The sequence below is a fragment of the Idiotropiscis lumnitzeri genome, unplaced genomic scaffold, assembly GCF_059441095.1.
Source record: "Idiotropiscis lumnitzeri isolate Australia: NSW breed Sydney's pygmy pipehorse unplaced genomic scaffold, RoL_Ilum_1.0 HiC_scaffold_25, whole genome shotgun sequence".
Classification (NCBI taxonomy): Eukaryota; Metazoa; Chordata; class Actinopteri; order Syngnathiformes; family Syngnathidae; genus Idiotropiscis; species Idiotropiscis lumnitzeri.
The window spans coordinates 1052419-1073708 of record NW_028283563.1 but is presented as its reverse complement, the minus strand read 5'-3'; the positions used below and the strand labels follow the sequence as shown (position 1 = coordinate 1073708).

At 40.3% G+C, this 21290-nt stretch overlaps 1 long non-coding RNA gene across 1 annotated transcript; it reads left to right on the top strand.

Moving 5' to 3' along the window:
- The first annotated feature begins 230 nt into the window (after nucleotides 1-230).
- LOC148316016 (uncharacterized) lies at nucleotides 231-5334 on the top strand. Its single transcript, XR_015840433.1, has 5 exons — nucleotides 231-321; nucleotides 663-851; nucleotides 3125-3220; nucleotides 4281-4433; nucleotides 4541-5334. It is a non-coding gene; the product is annotated as an uncharacterized LOC148316016 (long non-coding RNA).
- Nucleotides 5335-21290: the final 15956 nt, after the last annotated feature.

Here is a 21290-nt window from a genome sequence, read left to right as displayed (position 1 = left end):
TCCTTTAAAATCATAAAGAAGGGCTCTGCTCTATCCCTCACAAGAAGCAATGTTTCAAACCACCCTACATTAGTATAGTGGCCCAAATGAATATGATGACTCCTTATTTGTGTGCTTAAAAATATGACGAAGCTAACTTGATTTCCCTGTTAACTAGGTCGAGGAGTATTTACCAAGGCCCCTTTCAGGAAAGACGACTTTATTCTTTATTATGGAGTACAGAGGAAAATTGATAGATTCTGATGAATCTCAACGCAGGAAGATGGATGGAAGAGGCACTGTCTTTTTGTTTGACTTCCGCCGGCAAGAAAAAACTTGGAGGTGAGGCAAAGATTGAGATGTTATCTTATTTTTGTTTTTATTTAAAAAAATAAACACATACTCATCCCATAAGTGTTAGGGGAAAAATCATTCTCTAAGCAAAAATGTATAATTACTTTTATTCATGCGTTGAATCTGTACAAATGAAAATATAGATCATGAAGTCTCAAAGACAAGCTGTTAATAGGGTCTGATTCCAATAGAAATTTCTTGTATGATTTGATTTAGATTTAAAAATTGTGGATTTCCTATTTTTATGTTTTGTGTACACAAGATTGTCTCAAAGATTAATTTCTGACATTGATTGAATAATTGTTTTTTTTTTTTTAATCTATTTTAAGTGTTGATGCAGCTCAAGAAGATGGCAGTCTGGGAAGACTGGTTAATGATGACCACATGCACCCCAACTGTAAAATGAAGAAGATGACAACAGAGGACAGACCACACCTCTGTCTGTTTGCGCTCCGAGACATTGATGTTGGCGAAGAAATAACTTAAGACTATGGACCAGCTGGCCTTGGAGAACACAGGTTTGTAAGATGCATCTTTAAGTACAATAACAGAGCCCACTTGTGGTGTTCTGGTGATGTAGTTTCCAATTAGTTTGGCAATCTAATAAATGTATGTGAGGTTTCTATGGAAGTTGAACATGCTGACTGACTGGGGGAGTTCTCCATTGTCCACTATCTGTAATTCAAATTTGTGGGTCTGAGTCAAAGTTTGGCTCTGCAGGAACAACGAACTGGTCAGGGAGTGACAGTATTACAAAGTTCTGCGTTACTCCTTTCTGGGCGGTGGCCCTGTTAGGCCATCATATGCCATATTGCAAATATCCCCATTGTGGGACTAATTAAGGACATCTTTATGTTGTGGTTTCCCTACCAGAACCAGCACCAACCCTGTATATTCATGATATAAAACACTGTTTCAATTTGATATTTAGCCTTTCTATACTGTAAAAATAGAAGACCCCAGGCTTTCCTGCGCGCCCTTGCCCAATTGGTGGTGTTCAGGAGACAACCTGGGACTGAAATATCAGTCACAACCAGTGTTGTTTTCGTCACTGATGACTATGACGAAAATACTTCGTTAACGCCCCTTTTTTAATGACGATGACAAGCTATACGAGGTTCTTTTATGACGAAAACATGACGTGATGTACATGAATTTTTTTCGTTGACTAGACAAAATTGTTAGCATGTGGTTCATAAATTATTTTATGTTGCTTTTAGTGAAATAAAGCCACAACAGTTGCCCAACAAAATGTTTTGCTTCTCTGCTTATTTTGGAGCAGTGAGTATTGATTCCACTGTTGCCACTTTTTTCTGTTTGTAATGAAGAATCCTTAGTAGTCCATCCAAAAGTCTTTGTTATTGGGTGGAAACCTTGAATGCCTTGTTTTAACTCAAATGGACTTAAACCCATCCATCCATCCATCCATCCGTTATCTGTACCGCTTCTCCTCACTAGGGTCGCGGGGGTGTTGGAGCCTATCCCAGCTGTCTTCGGCAGTAGGCGAGGTACACCCTGAATTGGTGTCCAGCCAATCGCAGGACATGCATAGACGAACAACCATCCACGCTCACACTCATGCCTCGGGGCAATTAGAGTGTCCAAGCAACTTGCCATGCATGTTTTAAGAATATGGGAGGAAACCGGATTACCCAGAGGAAACCCACGCAGGAAGGCCGGAGCCAGAATTGTACCTACGACCTCAATATTGTGAGGCCATCATGCTAACCAGTTGGGCCACCGTGCCGCTTGGACTAAAACCTTTGTGAATAAATTGACGAAAACTAGGGTAAAACTTTTTTTGCGTTTCCGTCGATTAAAACTGGACTAAAACCCTTTTTTTAGTTTTCGTTGACTAAAACTGGACTAAAACTATAACGAATTGGGATGACTAAATGTGATGTAAACAAATCAGCACTTTGTCCAAATGACTTGGACAAAATCTAAAATGCCTGCCAAAAACAACACTGGTCACAACACGTGTCTACAGAAGATTAATTGGCATGGGCGAAATTAATTAGTTTTATTTCATTCATGAGCTTATGTTTTGTTTTGGGTGGCTAAGGCTTAAAATGTGTAAAAATCTAATCCAACCTCAAATATAATTAATTCAATAAATTTATGATGCTACTAAAACATCGAAGCAGCCTCCTCCAGGCTTTACAGACTCAGAAATGGAGGTATGCGTATCGTGTGCTCATCCTGTCGTGTCTCGAGATGTTAAAATTGCAGTTAGATAGACGTGTGCTGATTAGACAAGACTTCTAATATATCTGGTGTCACAGGATATTTGTCAGTGAATGTGTATGTCTGGTTTGAGGCTCACTCAGCTTTTTCTTGTGTTGTGGGGTCCAGTTGAGTTGAATTGCGAGTCAGGTATGTTGGCCATCTGACACCCAACTGTCAGGTTTGCGTTCGTGGGGACCCCGTAGAGCCATTTTTATTGTTGACATAAATCATAGCTAATCATCTTTTCCTTCATTATCATATGAAATACAGTTAGGAGTTGTATGTGCCTTTACTATGTTATAATCTTAGAACCTACCAGCCACTACAGCTGTCCGACAAGAAGACTTTTGGCTGTCCTGTGCTCCATTGCGGCCCTGGTGGCGTTCAAAAGACAACCTGTGACTGAAATATCAGTCACAACATATCTCTACTGAAGATTAATTGTCATGCGCTAAAGTAATTGGTTTTGTTTCATTCGTGAACTTGTTCGTTAAAATGTGTAAAATTCTGATCCATTTTCTTTTTTTTAATTCATTAAATTAATATTCAACTTGTTCATTAGGATGGAGGACAACCGACAATGACTGAATCGGCTGAGGTTGATGCCACCAGAACATCGAAGCAGCCTTCTCAAGGTTTGACAGACTCTGAAAAGGAGGTATGCGTATCATGTGGTCATCCTGTCGTGTCTTGAGATGTTAAAATTACAGTTAGATAGACCTGTGCTGGTTGGACAAGTTTTCTAATATATCTGGACATAAATCGTAGCTAATAATATTTTCCCTCATCATCATATGATATACAGTTATGCGTAGTGTATGTCTTTACTATGTTACAATCTAAGAACCTACCAGCCACTACAGTTCTCTCATTGGGAGACTTAAGCTTTCGTCAGGCTGTCGACTGTTGCATTGCCCTCTTATTGGCTTTAAGTACACAACCTGTAACTGAATTATCTGTCAGAACAGAACCTATGTGTCCACAGCAGGTGATTTGGCATGTGGATTCTTCAGATTTTTAGAAAATAGGTAAAATTGTGATCAAAAGTTTAAAATGTATAAAATTCTGGTATAGTTTGCAATAGTATATCTATTAAATCATTTCAAAACTTCTTAACAAGGATGGAGAACATTGGCTGTGACCGAATTGGTTGAGGTTTACATTACCAGGACCATTGAGCAGCCTCCTCGGGATCTACAAATTTAGGAATGAAGATATGCATCCCATGTTACAATCCTGTTATGGCCCGAGGTTTTGAAGTTGCAGTTACATATTGGGCTGGGCGATATGGCTGATAAGTACATAGCGATATAAGTATTTCATATGGGTCCATCGATACACATTGAATTCTTTTTTCAAATTATTTTATTCATTATTTTTTTTATTTTCCAATATTTTCACTGCCCTGTTAAAAAAACATTTAATGTAGTTTTCCTCCCGGGAGCTTTTTGTTACGGTCAATTAAGTGTTTTTGTTAAATATAGCTGCGTAGAATAATTATATGCATTATTATCGTACCACAATGTTTTGGTTTTGCAAATAATTTCCTAAAATCATTCTAATTTTGTTATTACATTATTTTGTCATAATATCATTCATCAATATTTTAGTTTTTTTTTTTTTTCAAATAGAATTAAGACCTTTTTCTGTGCAGATTCCTCTGGGGATTAAGTATTTAATGGGTTCTCAATTTTCTCTTGGACTCTGATGCAACCCAGTCTCCTCCCTTGGACAAAAAATATGGGCTGAATCTTCCTTGGAATAACGACACAGATTCTGACGAATCATTGTCAAATCCTGCCCCTGAACTTTGTGCCTCAGACCCAGACCATATTACTATCCCAAGGCTCAGGAGGACCAAAAGTATACAGGTAAACAACCCATATAGATTTCAGGGAATCTTACAAGCAAATTGCATATATTTTATTGGTCTCCTGCCTTCTATCCTTTATATTTCGTTGTTGTTGTTGTTTTTTAGATTAAAAAAACAGGCTGACTTTGGAATGGATAAGCATTATTACTCCAACTCAGATGACAGTGGAGATGAATATATTCCGGATACAAGTGAGGCCTCTGATTCAGACGGAAGTGAATCTTTGAAAATTGTGGACCCTCTCTTGAAGTCTAAGAATTCCTTCAGAGATTTTTCTCCCACACCACGAATCTCAAAAGCCACCTCAACGCAGGTTGTTAATCAAGGGCGTTCACCCGTTCGGAGGAGTAGCAGCACTGGTGTGATTCTTGAATTCTATGGCTCTTCAAATATTTGTGCAGTTTAACACAAATCATCCAAAATAGAATTCAAGCACATCTGTGACAGAAATTCAAATTCAGAAGTCAAAGAGAGAGAACAAAAAAAAAAATCTAATGCTGCGCTTCTTCCGAAGACATATACTGTAAACATTAAATGTATGTTAGGACAATCTTGAAAAAAGTATTAGAACACCCTTTACTTTTATTTCTTGTTAATTTTATTAACCAAAATATGTCCATTTTTATTACAGATTAATGAATACAAAATTAAAACTCTAATCAGCTACTTTTTAATCGTTATATTTGTATAAACAAATGTTATACATCTGTGTGTTAACTTATACAAGAAATGACGGAAAAGCAAGGGTGGTTTAGTATTTTTTTATCGTATATAGTCTGTATAATATCTTTAACCTATGCTGATGCTGTTTAATACTGATTTAAATAATAATAATGTCATAATCTGTTGGTTTTACATGAACAAAACCTTTCAAGCACTTTTTAAAATTCTAAATACTACCTCTTGTCAGTAAGTTGGTTCACAGCACTGCCTTGGAGTGAAAGTGTGTAGTGCTGAGACAGTCGGTATGTGCTGAGTCGTCTGACGTTTGTGTGACTGGTACCCAGGAAGGTAGCAAAACCAGGCAGTGTGTATGTCGTACCCAGGAAGGCAGAGAAACCAAGCAATATGTATGTGGTACCCACGAAGGCAGAGAAACTAAGCAGTGTGTATGTGGTACCCGGGAAGGTAGCAAAACCAGGGAGTGTGCATAGATACAGACCCCAAAAGTGATTAAAACCAAATAAAGTCCCCAGAAGATCATCTGTAGTCAGGTGAAGGACCCTGTACTTTGTTCAACTCATTTACTCCCTTAGACGTACAAAGACGTCTTTTAATGCAATGGCGCCCTCTACCAAAGACGTATAAGTACGTTTCCTGTCTTTTTTACGTCATAGTGTACATAAGGGTCTGATGCAACCTCTGACTGAGAATCAGCCTTGTCCGCATTGTGAATCATGTAAAAATCACCCAGCAGGGGGCAGAGGTGCAAAAGATCCGCCTTGAATCTGCGCCAGAGGTACAAATGGGGGGGCGGGATCCTGGGGTAGACTTATAAGTGTGGAGAGCAGCGTGGGTAGCAGCAGCATCGGCAGCACTAGCAGCAGTCGCATTAGTAGCGTTAGCAATGAAATCCTCCAAGCAAATGACGATCGAGGAATGCTTTTTTGTAAAAAAAAGCTTCCTAAAAGCATCAAGGCGATGGAGACGCTTTGGTTGAGAGGATGACGCTTCGTCGTCGTCACAACAAAACGGCGTCTAAAGAGGGTGCGCGTGCCTTGCGGCCTGCATCGCCTGCCTTCGGACAATAGCCAAAGCAGCTGAGAGTCCTCACCAGATCCCCCCGAACGAGGAGGTAAGCGCTCGCAAGTTACCATTGAACATGTGGTTTTACCCCTCATGCTTTTATTGTACATATCATGCATCTTGCGGGCAGAAAATGTCGCGTAAATGTGCAGTTAGACGCGAGCTTGCTCGCTGACTTCCTCGTCCGGCCGCCTCTATTGCACAATTACACGCGAGCGTAAGTCCTCGCCGACGAGGAAGTAAACGCTCGCAAGTTACCATTAAACATGTGGTTTTAGCCCTCATGCTTTTATTGTACATATCATGCATCTTGCGGGCAGAAAATGTCGCGTAAATGTGCAGTTAGACGCAAGCTTGCTCGCTGACTTTCTCGTCCGGGCGCCTATTGCACAATTACACGCGAGCGTAAGTCCTCGCCGACGAGGAAGTAAACGCTCGCAAGTTACCATTGAACATGTGGTTTTAGCCCTCATGCTTTTATTGTACATATCATGCATCTTGCGGGCAGAAAATGTCGCGTAAATGTGCAGTTACGCGCGAGCGCATCTCCTCCCCGACGAGGAAACAACAATACTGAATGGTGTGGTAATCATGCATACTTTCTAAAATTCACAGATTGTGCATCCCGCGGCAAGAAAGTTCCTCCTCGTCTTGTTGGTGTAAAGAAAGGTAAATTATAATATGAAACTTCACACGCCAGCAATAAAATGCAGCAATAAATATATATTTCCAATTGTTTATATTTCTGTAATTTACAGGTTGTGCATCAGGAAGCAGTGGTTCCGGATGGCGTCACACTGGATGGCAACCGAGGAAAATCGACTTTACAGCAACCCCTGGACCACTGAATGCCGCTGCCCATTTGGAGTCTGAGGAGCCAGCTGATTTCCTGGAGCTGTTTCTCACGGATGAGCTTCTGCAGCACATCGCGGATGCCAGCAATCACTTCCCAGACAATTATTTTCACACAAACCCCAGTGGACAAACACAAGCTCGCCTATTTTCCACGGACCAGCAAAGCCAGACCACAACGAAAGTGTCGGGTCTGTTTGCGCAAAGGCAAACGGAGTGAAACAAGAATGTGGTGTGAACTATGTTGTGTGCCCTTGCATCAAGGCAACTGTTTTATTTTGTATCACACAAAAAAAAAGTATGTATGACACTGATGTATTTCATTTTTGTACATAGTTCAACAGTTCAGTCGTTTAGTGTTATGTGCAAATAAATTTATTTTATCAAAAACATTTTTTGTGCTTTTTTTTGTTATTTTATAGAAGGCATGCATTATTTAGATGTTAGAGGTGTCATAAAAGCCATAAATAATAGTGTCAAAGTTCAAATTATGGTCAAAATGCATCAGTTTACAAAAAGCTCATTTTCTCAGTTTTTTCCCCAGGGATTGGAGTTTTCATGAAATTTAGCTATTTTCAAATGCCGATTGCTCAAGAATGGAAAAAGATAGGAACAAACATTTTTTTCTGTTGAAAGAAGAGAGTCTCATCTTTCTTCGGGTGTGCTCCATGTCTATATAGCATTAGAATACAATATTCTGTGGGCCTTGCAATATTAGTCAAAACCCAGGAAAACGCTGTGATTGAGCGGGTTGCTCCAGTGAAAATGGCTGGTATTTAATGAGTTAAGACTGGTTAGGACATCCGGCTCGCAGTCCCAAGGTGCAGGGTTCGATCCCGGGACCCAGCTTTCCTGTGTGGAGGTTGCATTTGTGAGTGAGTTTGAGCGCAGATGGTTGTTCGTCTTTGCGTGCCCTGCGATTGGCTGGCAACCACTTCAGGGTGTGCCCCGCCTACTGTCCGTTGACAGCTGGGTAGGCTCCAGCACGCTATCCTTGTGAGAATAAGCGGATTGGATATTACATGTATGTGTTTATGCCCTAGGCCAGGCAAGGGCAAACTACGGCCCGGGGGCCACATGCGGCCCGTTAAGTTTTAATCCGGGCCGCCGAACTTGAAAAAAATTTAATGAATAAACCTTGTTAATGTTTTATTTTCTAAACACTGTGGTTTTCAAAGACAAATATTATTGTTGGAATGCTTTTATTCACTTTCATTTAAAATTAAATGTATTTTTTTTCTCAGATGAGGTGAGGTTTCCAAAACACTCCATCCATCTGCTCCTGGTCCGGCCCCTCTGTCATATTTTAGAACCCATTGTGGTCCTCCAATCAAAAAGTTTGCCCGCCCCTGCCCTAGGCTTTGTGTCTTTGCTTGGTTGACTGTGTAATGAGTGTATGAATGCATTTCTTTCTACCAGACACCTTGGACTTCCCATGGCAGATTAATAATCTATTTTATCTATCCATCAGGGTCACGAATGTCATTTGATGAGTAGAGAATTTAGAGTCTCCAATTAACCTAATATACATGGATTTGCGCATGGAAACCTGAGAAAAAGCCCTTAGTCCTACTTTTCCATCTGAACCACTTTATCCTCACGAGGGTCACAGCCGTGACATCCCAGCTGACTTCAGAAAGTAAGTGGGCGACGACTCATGATCTCTTGGTTGAATAATATTGTTAGGGGCTCAAAATGGCCCTCTACAATAAAATGGCAGAAGAATATTACATACTCTCTGGCAGAAGAATATTGCGTTTTTTTTGTTTTGTCCAATTAACTTAAATAAAACTTGGGAAAATTTAATGATTACATGTAAACCAGCTGGTCTTCCCCATACCAAGCCCTGGCTAAAACTGACTGAAAAATGCATGATGTGTGCCTTTTAAACTCCTCGGCCCATCCACTATGCCAGGGATGGGCAAACTTTTTGATTGGGAGGGGGGGGGCACAATGAGTCCTAAAATACATTTAATTTTAAACGAAAGTGAACAAAAGCATTACAACAATATATATGTCTTTGAAAAACCACAGTATTTAGAAAATAAACCATTAACAAGGCTTATTCATTTAATTTTTTTCAAGTTTGGGGGGCTGGATTGAAACGTTTAACGGGCCACAAGTGGCCCCCGGGCCGTAGTTTGCCCAAGTGCCCTAAGCCAATTGATTCTAAAAAATAACAGTTTTCTTCATCAAAACAACATTTTATGATCAACATAAATGTTAGTGAGTACATAAAGTATACTCATTTGATCTATCATAACCCCATGCACTTAGACTGTACAAAAAAAAGAAAATTTTTATTTTAAAACCTAGTATTTCGCCATGACGTCACACGCTAGCGTCAAGTGCTTGGCGCTAAAAACCCGGAAGTAACAGCGGCGCTCGGTTTGAAAGTGGAGAGTTGTGCATGGTAGGCGAATTCGGGAGAAATGTTTGTTGAACACGAGGACTGTGGCGTAGAAGATGGTTTAACAGCGATCTAGTGCGCACCCAACCGTGATGGCTGACCAACGAAATAAATGCGGACCGACGGAGTGGACTGACAGGACGTGGAAAACAGGTGTGTGGCATGTGTGCGTGTGCACGAATGTGGGAGCGCGTTCTCTATGGTGGCAGCGATCGCAAAGCAGCAGCACCACTCCTTGACAAAAGTATTGTACTTTCTCTGATGTTTTGGGTTTGCTCTGCTTTGGGGTTTGTAGTTCTGGCCACGCAAAAGTAACAAAGCAAGTTCTTGGATGTCTGCTTTTTTCTTGAACTGTTAATTGGTTAACATCGTGGCTCTTATTTTTATCTAATGTATGGAGTTTGGTGGCTATCTATATGCACAACTATATTAGTTGCACTTGAAATTGCATACAGAAAATTAGTATAAATAGGTTACGCTATAAAGTATAACAATATTAACAATCGTTATTGTTGTTACTGTTTATTTATTTTATTTTGCAATAACTGTGCTCCAAGCTTAGCTGTTGTGCCAGCTGCCAAGTAAAAATATGTAATCTCACTCAATAATAGGAATAAATACTTAACTAACATCTCAATTTTTCGGGTTGGGCTGTGGGGGAGGGGAGGGTGGCTGCCTGACATAAAGCAGACTGTCCTGCACATGCGCAGACCAGCCGAGTGTGTGAAGTGTGCGTAAGTGCAGTACCGGGACCGACCACTAGACAGCGATCCTGAGTAATTTTTCCGCACACACATTTCTAGCACACTCGTCTTGTTTTTGTGACCTTCCTGGGAAGCCCTGAAACTTTGACAGGACCTCCCCCTGAGCTTCTTATCACTGAATTCAATTTTGGTCCCCTACAGTGGGTGTGCTGTCCGATGTTGGTCCCCAACATGTAGCTTATACAAACACACACACACACCCCTACTTGTTTTTGTGACATTGTTGGGCCACCTGAGCAAAACTCACATTGTGGGAACCACCCTTTCTAGTGGTTGTACAGCTCTGAAAAAAATCAGGCAGTGTCCAGGAATTTAGTTAAACACAAAAACCACTTCAAATTACCAATTAATGACCTGGAGGTCAAATGAGTGACTCAAGTGCATGTAATTCAGTCACTGTAGCCCAAAGATTCTCTGGGCCAGTGGATGAACCATTATTCGTCTTGGACAGCATTGAAGCAGGCCGTAGCCTGGTTTCTAAAGCTGAAAGACTTACTGACAGAGTAAAGGAAAATAGAAAGGAGTTAATCACATTAGGTGAAGAAGGCAAGATGAATTTATTCAAGAGAACTGTCAAAGGAAAGTATTTGACCTGCGACGACTTGGATAAAGCAGAAAGAGAACTTGTGAAATACTGTCAAAGGCGAAGTTTCAAAAAAGATTTAGCCATATTTGAAAAACAAAAAAGGGTGAAGAAAAGTAGCCCACTTTACAAGTTCAATATAGTACTTCAAGATGGTGTCATGAGGGTTGGTGGACAGTTGAGCCACGCAGCCATGCCTGAAACAGCAAAACAGCAAGCCATCTTGCCAAGGATTCACATAACACAAAGCTAGTCCTGAGATACATTCATGAGATTTCAGCTCACGCTGGAAGGAACCACATGATGGCTAATCTGCATCAACAGTTTTGGATACCTCGAGCTGCTAGAGTCATCAGAAGAGTGCTACCTGACGATCCGCCTTTCAAGAGAATTGGCGTTGATTATTTTGGTCCATTCTAAGTAAGTAGGGTTAGAGGACAAGTAAAGAGATACGGCGTGATTTTTACATGTCTCGCTGTACGAGCCGTACATCTGGAAATTGCATCTTCACGTGACACAGATGCTTGTCTCAACGCAATCCGAAGATTTCTTGTCAGAAGAGGACAAGTGAGAGAGATGTATTCTGATAACGGAACCAACTTTAGATCAGCTGACAGTGAAATGAAGAAATCAATCAAAGAATGGAACACTAAGTAAATCGAGAAACACTTGCTGCAAAAAGGTATTCAGTGGCATAGCAATCCCCCAGCAGGTTCCCACCACGGAGGAAGCTGTGAGCGACTTATTTGGTCTGTGAGAAAAATCCTGAATGTCACTGTAAAAGAACAAATTTCGGGTGAAGAAAGTCAATATACCTTGCTTGGTGAGGCTGAAGCAGTTATAAACAGCAGGCCTATCACAAGGACATCTTCCGACCTCAACGACTTGGAAGCACTCACACCCAACACTCTGTTGTGGCTGAAGGTCAAACCTGAGTTACCTCCTGGAGTCTTCTGTAAAGACGACCAATACGCCCCAATACGTACCTCTGGGAATGAGCTGGTCAGCTCTTTAAAGAGTATTATGTAAGTTGAAATACATTAATCCATTTTTCTTTTTTGGACCATCTTTAACTGTGTAGTGTGTAATGTCTAAAATACAAAATGATCAGATTTTAGGGTGCAGTTGACGACTGTGGCACAGGTCCTCGCTCTACAAGTGCTAATAGTCTTCGGCAAAGAGAAAAATCTGCCATAAGGTACAGAAAACATTGGCATCAGAGTAAATGGATGCATGTTTTTGCAATGTGCGAGGAAACTGGCGAACTCAGAGAAAACTACGCAGGCTTGGGAGAACATGCAAACTCTACACAGGAAGGCCGGAGCCGGAATCGATCCCACAACCTCTGCATTGTGAGACCATCGTGCTCACAAGTCGCCCACCGTGGCGGCCGTCCATTATGAATGCCATCCCACCATCCATTATCTGTACGGCTTCTCCTCACAAGGGTTGCGGGGGGTGCTGGAGCCTATCCCAGCTATCTTGGGGCAGTAGGTGGGGTACACCCTAAACTGGTTGCCAGCCAATCGCAGGTCACACAAAGACAAACAACCATCCGCGCTCACACTCACACCAATTTAGGGTGTCCAAACAACCTGCCATGCATGTGTTTGGAATGTGGGAGGAAACCGGAGAACCCACGCAGGCGTGTGGGAAACATGCAAACTCCAAACAGGAAAGCCGGAATCAATCCCGCGACCTCTGCATTGTGAGACCATCGTGCTAACAAGTCGCCCACCATGCATCCCTGCTAAATAAATGATTAATTTTTACATTTTAGTATTTGTAAGCGATCTTGTGTTCATGACAGCATTTTCAACAGTGTGGGTGTTTGTATGAAAGCATTTCACTCGTGTATGGGCATGAGCATGTTTCAGTTGTATTTATGAATAACAATAATTTCACAATTGTGCCTGAGCGCCTTTCACTGGTGTGTATGAGAATGTTTCACCTATGTGTATGAGCGCATTTGACGAGTGTATGAGCAACAACTATTTCACTAGTGTGTATGAGAGCGTTTCACTCGTATGTATGATAGCGTTTCATAAGTATGCATGAGCAACAACAATTTCACTGGTGTGTAAGAGTGCATTTCAGAAGTGTGAAGCGATTCCTGACTTTTGTCCCCAACGGCACCTCATACTCCCCATCTCCCGCTCACTTCTCCTGACCCCATGAGCCATCCCCGTTGCTACTACATGGAGATTTGATGTGTTTTTTTTGTTTTTTTTGTTATTAGCTTCTTCAACATCTCTTCTGATTCTCATCTCTTCTCTGGCGCTCGTCTCCGCCTGTCTGATTTGAAGTCGACCTCAGAATTTGCACTATTTTGACATGACTTCTGTGGTAATCACTACTGACATATTGTGTCATTTGCTCAATAATACATTAAAATTATAATAAATAATTAAAATGGGTCCGGTGCCGAGCTCTGGCTTCATATCTTTAAAAGTGGTCTTCTCAAATCTGTTACTAATGGCCTCTAAATCAGTTGTGGTAGAGAAGGGGCAAATTAGACCTTATGGCATCTTAATTTGGTCAAGTCTTGTACCCATTTTCAAGGCCAGCGACTATTGCTTTTGCTATATACAAGAAAAGGATTACTCTGAATATACACAACAACAAATCCCAGATGTCCAACCCAAATGTTGTTTCAAAATAATCCAGTTCAGATGATAAACAAATGTATTGGTATGTTGAGGTCATTATTTCAAATCAAAATATACACTTCTTTTTCAGACAATGGGGAGGATCGAAGAAGTGGAAAAGTTGCAGGAGTAACTTCAAAACAATGCAAAGAGACAGAATCTGGAAGAATGTCAAGTTTGTCCATGTTTATATTTCTGGAATTTAGTGGGCGTGCATCTCGAAATGTTTGGGGATGGTTCGGGCTGCCAGACAAGACTTTCACTGCGAGCGCTGGACCACTGGATGCTGCGGCAAACAGCGGACTTCTTGCAGCTATTTATTACCAACAAGCTACTCCTGCACATCAATGATGCGGATGGCACAGACTGCTTTGCAGACAATTATTTTGAGGCAAAACCAAGAGGTCTGTAAGCACTCTGAAAACAAAGTAAAATATTTGACACCCACGGCAAAGAAAGCCATGCTACAGCATAGGGCTGGGCGATAAACCGAAAATTTACCGTTACCGAAATTTATTACAATGACCGAAATCATTTTGCCCATGTCGGTAAATTCGATGAATAAAAAAAGAAAAGCCTTTTGTCTGCGGCAATGTTCATGCCCCTTTAAGACCGCTACAGCGCCTCTAGTCATGTGACTCCACCCGTCTGTCGCTCTCGTTGCTGGCGATTCAAATCCAGAAGCTTTCTCACCACCCACAACACAACCATGCTGTGCTGAAAGTTCAAAGTGAGAAGCAAGGTTCGACAAGTGACAACAGCCCATGAACGGAGGCGACACCATACGAGAGAACGTCTCAGAGGTGGACGCGATAGCCTAGCACATAGCTAAAGATAAAGCTCCTCTAGTTACGTGGCGCGCACAGGATTTAAACGCTTCATGAAAGCCGTATTTCCCGATATGGACTACATCGGGCCGGGAGCTTAGACATGTCAAGCATTTTGCATCTACATCCGACTTGTGGTCGGGTCGCAACATGGATCCCTGATTGAGCCTAACTGTGCATTACATAGATGACAAGTGGCGACTGCGCAGCAGAGTACTCGAGACGGCACATTTTCCCCGATAATACCCACTTGTTTATTTGGCTTGCATTGACATTTTCTTTCATTTTATTTAGCGTTTTTTTATTTGCCATTATTTACATCATGAGAGCATCTTGGCGCAATCTATTTGCAGAAAAAGATTTCGCAAGAGGTACCCTTTTTCTTTGTGACATTGTTCAAGTCATGCAAAGCAAGCTCAGGGTTCGCGGTTAACCGCTTCCCGATTGCCCGGGGCAAGTGAAATTTGGCCACGGGCAAGGTAAAATTATGGGCAACTTGCCCGACCGGGCAAGCATTTTTTAAAGCAGCCAAATATCTTTAATTTTGACGAAAACGGTGGTGTGATCTGTTTGTGTGCACTGTATGGTGATGGTTTAACCCAGACAACCCCTTATGTTTTGGTATGGTCCATTGGCCTTATCGGGGGCAATGGGCGGGCGCTACGGGGATCAGTTAGTTCAGTGAATGTCGAGTTAAAGTGGACGTCAATAAATCCCGCAGTATTGGAACTCGCTGTCGTAGCATCCTCATTTGAAGTTTGAAAAACACAACAAAAACCTACGATATTTTGGCCGAAAATTTCGGATTCCTCTGACATGACTAAAATAGCTCGAATATTTTTAAGTAGACAATTCAGTTGTGAGTAAGGAAGGGAGTAATATTTGATTATTGGCTGTTAATTCATTAGCTCCATGATGTGACCTGACATAGTGTCAGTGACTGTGTTCTGTTTATGCTATGAAACTTATGGAGGCAGCACCACAGGCACTGGTCTTAAAGGAATACACAAATTTGCCACACTCATAATTTACTCATGTGATTCCTCAATTAATACGCTCTCCTGGACTTAAAATTGATCATCTGGATTGCTGTAATATCATTTTCCCAATTTAACATGCAGATTTGTTAATTATTAAAACTACAATTAACATTTTCAATAACTGCACAGGATGATACATTTGCTCTTGTGAGTAGGGTTTCATGGTTGACGATGAAAACAAGATTAATTTATGCTTATCAGATTATATGTTTATTTACATTTGTGGCGCACATTTTACAACCATAAACATTTTATTCTTAGAGAAAAAAAATTGTCACTTGCCCAAGTCGGGCAAGTAATTTGGCCACTCGGGCAAGGCAAATTTTAGTGGCACTTGCCCTATGGGCAAGCAGTTTTTAAAGTTAACCGCGAACCCTGCAAGCTATTTGGAATGTTCATACAAATGATTTTTGTACTTTTATTTTTCATTGAAAGTAAAGTGTACCAGTTGGTCAATAAAAAAAACAGTCAATATGCAATTCCTGCATTTATTTTGATTTTAGTCCACGTGGGAATTTATCGTGCATTTATCGTTATCGAGGTAAAATTGCTCGATTTCTCGCGATATTGATTTGAGGTCATATCGCCCAGCCCTTCTACAGCATGTATACAGTGTGAGACGTGTTGTGTTCACTTGCTCCAAGGCAATTGTTTTAGTGTATACCACATACCCAACGAATTGTGTAATTTGTATGGCGGGGTGTACACATGCGTTGCAAAAACACATGCACACACTGTCACTCACGCACTTCCGTATATAGTTTATTTCAGCACCTTTTGTCATGCTGTTTTTATTTTATAGAAGGAAAGCATTATTTTGATGTCTGAGCTGTCACAAAAGAAAAAATAGAACTGTTGAAGTCAAGTCAAGCTTGTGCTTGAAATGTTTGTTCTTAGTTTCTCAGTTTTTCGTGAGCAATGGGAATTCAGTTATATTCAAACGCTGTCAGGTAAAGGCTCCATATTTTTATAGCATTATAGCACACTATTCTGTGGGCGCTAGAATTGAAGGGTTTGCGTTAGTAAAAATAGGTGGGATTAAATGAGCTGAAGTGTATCTCTTGAGTGCTCCTTAAATATTTGCCTGTGTTGGTATATTTTATTTTGGTCGTGTCATGTTTATTCTTACGCTGAAAGAGACATGAGGTGTTCGAAAAAAATAAATGATTTTTTTTTCCCGGTCAAAACTACCAATGGTGTCTGTTTTTTTTCCCTCCGTGAAATGTACGAGTTATCACTTTGACGCGCATGATGTCACGTGGCTGGAGGACTGGAAACTTGCACGAACAACATTTACGTTGAAATGTAACAATGACACATATATCGACATCTAACAAACATGCATGGGCATCTAACATTGACACTTACATTGACGTCTATAACATAAACCATTACAATCACATCTAACAAACACGGACATCTAACAGACACATCGACATCCATCATAAACATTTACATAGACATCGACATCTAACCAACCTTTACATAGACATCTTACACACATCGACATCTAACAAACATTTACATCGACATCTAACATAAACACATCTAATATAGACACATAGATTGACATCTAACATCGACACATTGAGATCTAACATAGACATACATTGACATCTAACATAGACTGTTACATCGACAACTAACATCGACACAAGGCTTTGTCAAATGACACGTCATGACGACATATACAGAGACACAAGGCACAACAGCATATTTTTGGTACAAATTGAACCCGATATGTTAGCTACCTCGTTCGACTTAAAGGGTTAGCGAACTTGTTATGGTGGTTGAGGCGTGGTGGCTACCCAGCTCGTGTAGTGTATATTAAACTTAAGTTAATAATTTATGACCAGTAAACACGGATGTTGTAACGCAAAACAATGTTCAAATGTTAGTTTTTTTTCAACACATTTCATGAGAAAAAGCTCTACTTGTCTGTGAGAAATGTATGTTGTAGACCCATTATATAACACAATATTACACAATTTTACATTGGAATTTCATTTAATAAAACATTGACAATTATCTTTACAAACACTGTGTATGATTCATCTTTTCATTTGTTGTTCAATGAGCAAAACAGTGGCGATCAAAACAGTGCAAATTAAATGACATTTTATAGGTATCTGGCTGCAATACAGTGAACCCTCGCTACTTCGCGGTTCACCTTTCGCGGGTTCAGTGCTTCGCGGGTCTAAAAAATATTCGGGGGCATTGTAGTTTCGCCGAGCGGCACGACGGGGCGCTGGAGTGGTTAGACGGCCGGCGTGCGCCGAAGAAGAACGTGGGCGAAGAGGAGAGTGGACAAAGAAGAGCACGTTCCCCCGGGCACGATTTGGGGCGACGTTTCGCGCGGTTCGGACCGTACCAGAGCTCCGGCCAGCGTGCGTGGCAGTTAAGCCGAAGAGGAACAACTTCCGCCCGGGCACTAGCGGGGCGACATTTCGCTCCGTTCGGGACCGTGCGAGAGCTCCGGAGGAGACCGGCCGGCGTGCGTGGTTGTTAAGCCGAAGAGGAACACCTTCCGCCCGGGCATGAGCGGAGCGCGAGGCTGTCAGTTATGAATGAATAAATGAATAAATAAATGAAGAATGCCAGGGCACACCGGACGGCGTACCAGCAGGTAAAAGTCGAAGTAATTAAATAAATACAAAAAGAAGTAATTGAATAAATACAAAAATAATGGCTGGGGAATAAAAAAATGTTTTAATAATTTTTTTTTTTTGTTATAACATGAATTTCACCCTCTCTCTCTCTACCCGTATATATATATATATATATATATATATATATATATATATATATATTATTTTATTTATTTATTTTTTTAAGCATTTTTGAAGGTGCGCCGCTACTTCGCACTTTTTTTTTTTAAGCATTTTTGAAGGTGCGCCGCTACTTCGCACTTTTTTATTTTTAAGCATTTTTGAAGGTGCGCCGCTACTTCGCGGATTTTCAGTTTTCGCGGGTGGTCTCGGTCCCCATTAACCGCGATAACCGAGGGTTCACTGTAGTAAGTTACATTCTAATTTACATTTACAGGTAATGGAAATGACTACTGGTAACCTCAATTTAACTGTATTTCAGTCAGAATGCCTCAAACATCATAAAAAAATAAAACGTTGAGTATTATTTCTCCTTCAAAATGTCAGAAGAAATACTCTATAATGGCCTGACGACATTAACATAGTTTATAGTATATAGCAGGGGTGGGAAAACTTTTTTATTGGCGGGCCACAATGGGTTCTAAAATTTGACAGAGGGGCTGGACCAGGAGCAGATGGATGGAGTGTTTTGGTAACCTCATCTCATCTGAGAAAAAAAATACATTTAATTTTAAATGAAAGTGAACAAAAGCTTGTCTTTGAAAAACCACACTATTTTGAAAATAAAACATTAACAAGGTTTATTTTTTTTTTTTTCAAATTCGGCGGGCCGGATTAAAACGTTTAACGGGCCGCATGTGGCCCCCAGGCCGTAGTTTTCTCACGTCGGTATATAGCATAGCGGCATAGGTTCCCTCGTCAACATCAAGTGAGTTACCCTCTTACCAAGACCAAAATACGGGGCTCCCCATCTCCCGGTCACTTCTCCAGACCCCAACAGTCACCCTCGTTGCGAGAACTTTAAGATTCGATGTTTATTTTTTTCCGCTTCTTCAACTTCGTGTCTGATTCTTTTCTCTTCTCTGGCTCCAGGATTCCGCTGTCAATCAGATGACGATTGAGGCGGGACTTCCGGTTCAAAGTCACCCTCAGAGTTTGCAACCATTTGAGATGGCTTCTGTGGTAATAACAACTGTCATAGGTGCAATTTGCTCTATAAAGCATTAAAAAAAAAAAATAATAATAAATTACAAAAAATAGTCAAGTACAGCACTCGTCTCATAAACTAGGTAAGAATTTAGCGTTACTAACGTTGCTACACTATAAAGAGTGTTTTACTGACTAGCTAAACCCAGTTTTGGTTTAGCTGTTATAAAAGTTTGGTTTTTTAGTGCTGTAAATGCATTTTCAGCTCGCGCTGTACACATTTGCTATGAGAGGCATTATCTCATAAGGGAAATATTGGACAATCAAATTAATGACTGCCCAGGCATCAGGATGTCTTTTTACACTATATAAAGGTGGAAATTTACATTGGAAACGTTTAGTTTAGCTGTTAATGAAGTTTCGTTTTTTTTAGTGCTGAAAATTCATTGTCTGCTGGCGCTGTACACTTTTTCTAAGTGTTGCAATATCTCATGAAGGAAATACTGGACAATCAAATTAATGACTTTCCAGGCTTCAGGATGCCTTTCTACACTATATAAAGGTGGAAATTTACATTGGAAACGTTTGGTTTAGCTGTTATAAAAGTTTGTTTTTTTAGTGCTGTAAATGCATTTTCAGCTCCCGCTGTACACATTTGCTATGAGAGGCATTATCTCATAAGGGAAATATTGGACAATCAAATTAATGACTGCCCAGGCTTCAGGATGTCTTTTTACACTATATAAAGGTGGAAATTTACATTGGAAACGTTTGGTTTAGCTGTTATAAATGTTTGGTTTTTTTAGTGCTGTAAATGCATTTTCAGCTCGCGCTGTACACATTTGCTATGAGAGGCATTATCTCATAAGGGAAATATTGGACAATCAAATTAATGACTGCCCAGGCTTCAGGATGTTTTTTTACACTATATAAGGGTGGAAATTTACATTGGAAACGTTTAGTTTAGCTGTTAATGAAGTTTCGTTTTTTTAGTGCTGAAAATTCATTGTCTGCTGGCGCTGTACACTTTTTCCAAGTGTTGCAATATCTCATGAAGGAAATACTGGACAATCAAATTAATGACTTTCCAGGCTTCAGGATGCCTTTCTACACTATATAAAGGTGGAAATTTACATTGGAAACGTTTGGTTTAGCTGTTAGAAAAGTTTGTTTTTTTAGTGCTGTAAATGCATTTTCAGCTCGCGCTGTACACATTTGCTATGAGAGGCATTATCTCATAAGGGAAATATTGGACAATCAAATTAATGACTGCCCAGGCTTCAGGATGTCTTTTTACACCATATAAGGGTGGAAATTTACATTGGAAACGTTTAGTTTAGCTGTTAATGAAGTTTCGTTTTTTTAGTGCTGAAAATTCATTGTCTGCTGGCGCTGTACACTTTTTCTAAGTGTTGCAATATCTCATGAAGGAAATACTGGACAATCAAATTAATGACTTTCCAGGCTTCAGGATGCCTTTCTACACTATATAAAGGTGGAAATGTACATTGGAAACGTTTGGTTTAGCTGTTATAAAAGTTTGGTTTTTTAGTGCTGTAAATGCATTTTCAGCTCGCGCTGTACACATTTGCTATGAGAGGCATTATCTCAAAAGGGAAATATTGGACAATAAAATTAATGACTGCCCAGGCTTCAGGATGTCTTTTTACACTATATAAAGGTGGAAATTTACATTGGAAACGTTTGGTTTAGCTGTTATAAAAGTTTGGTTTTTTAGTGCTGAAAATGCATTTTCAGCTCGCACTGTACACATTTGCTATGTGAGGCATTATCTCATAAGGGAAATACTGGACAATCAAATGAATGACTTCCCAGGCTTCAGGATGCCTTTTTACACTCTATAAATGTGGACATTTACATTGGAAACGTTTGGTTTAGCTGTTAATGAAGTTTCGTTTTTTTAGTGCTGAAAATTCATTGTCTGCTGGCGCTGTACACTTTTTCTAAGTGTTGCAATATCTCATGAAGGAAATACTGGACAATCAAATTAATGACTTTCCAGGCTTCAGGATGCCTTTCTACACTATATAAAGGTGGAAATTTACATTGGAAACGTTTGGTTTAGCTGTTAATGAAGTTTCGTTTTTTTTAGTGCTGAAAATTCATTGTCTGCTGGCGCTGTACACTTTTTCTAAGTGTTGCAATATCTCATGAAGGAAATACTGGACAATCAAATTAATGACTTTCCAGGCTTCAGGATGCCTTTCTA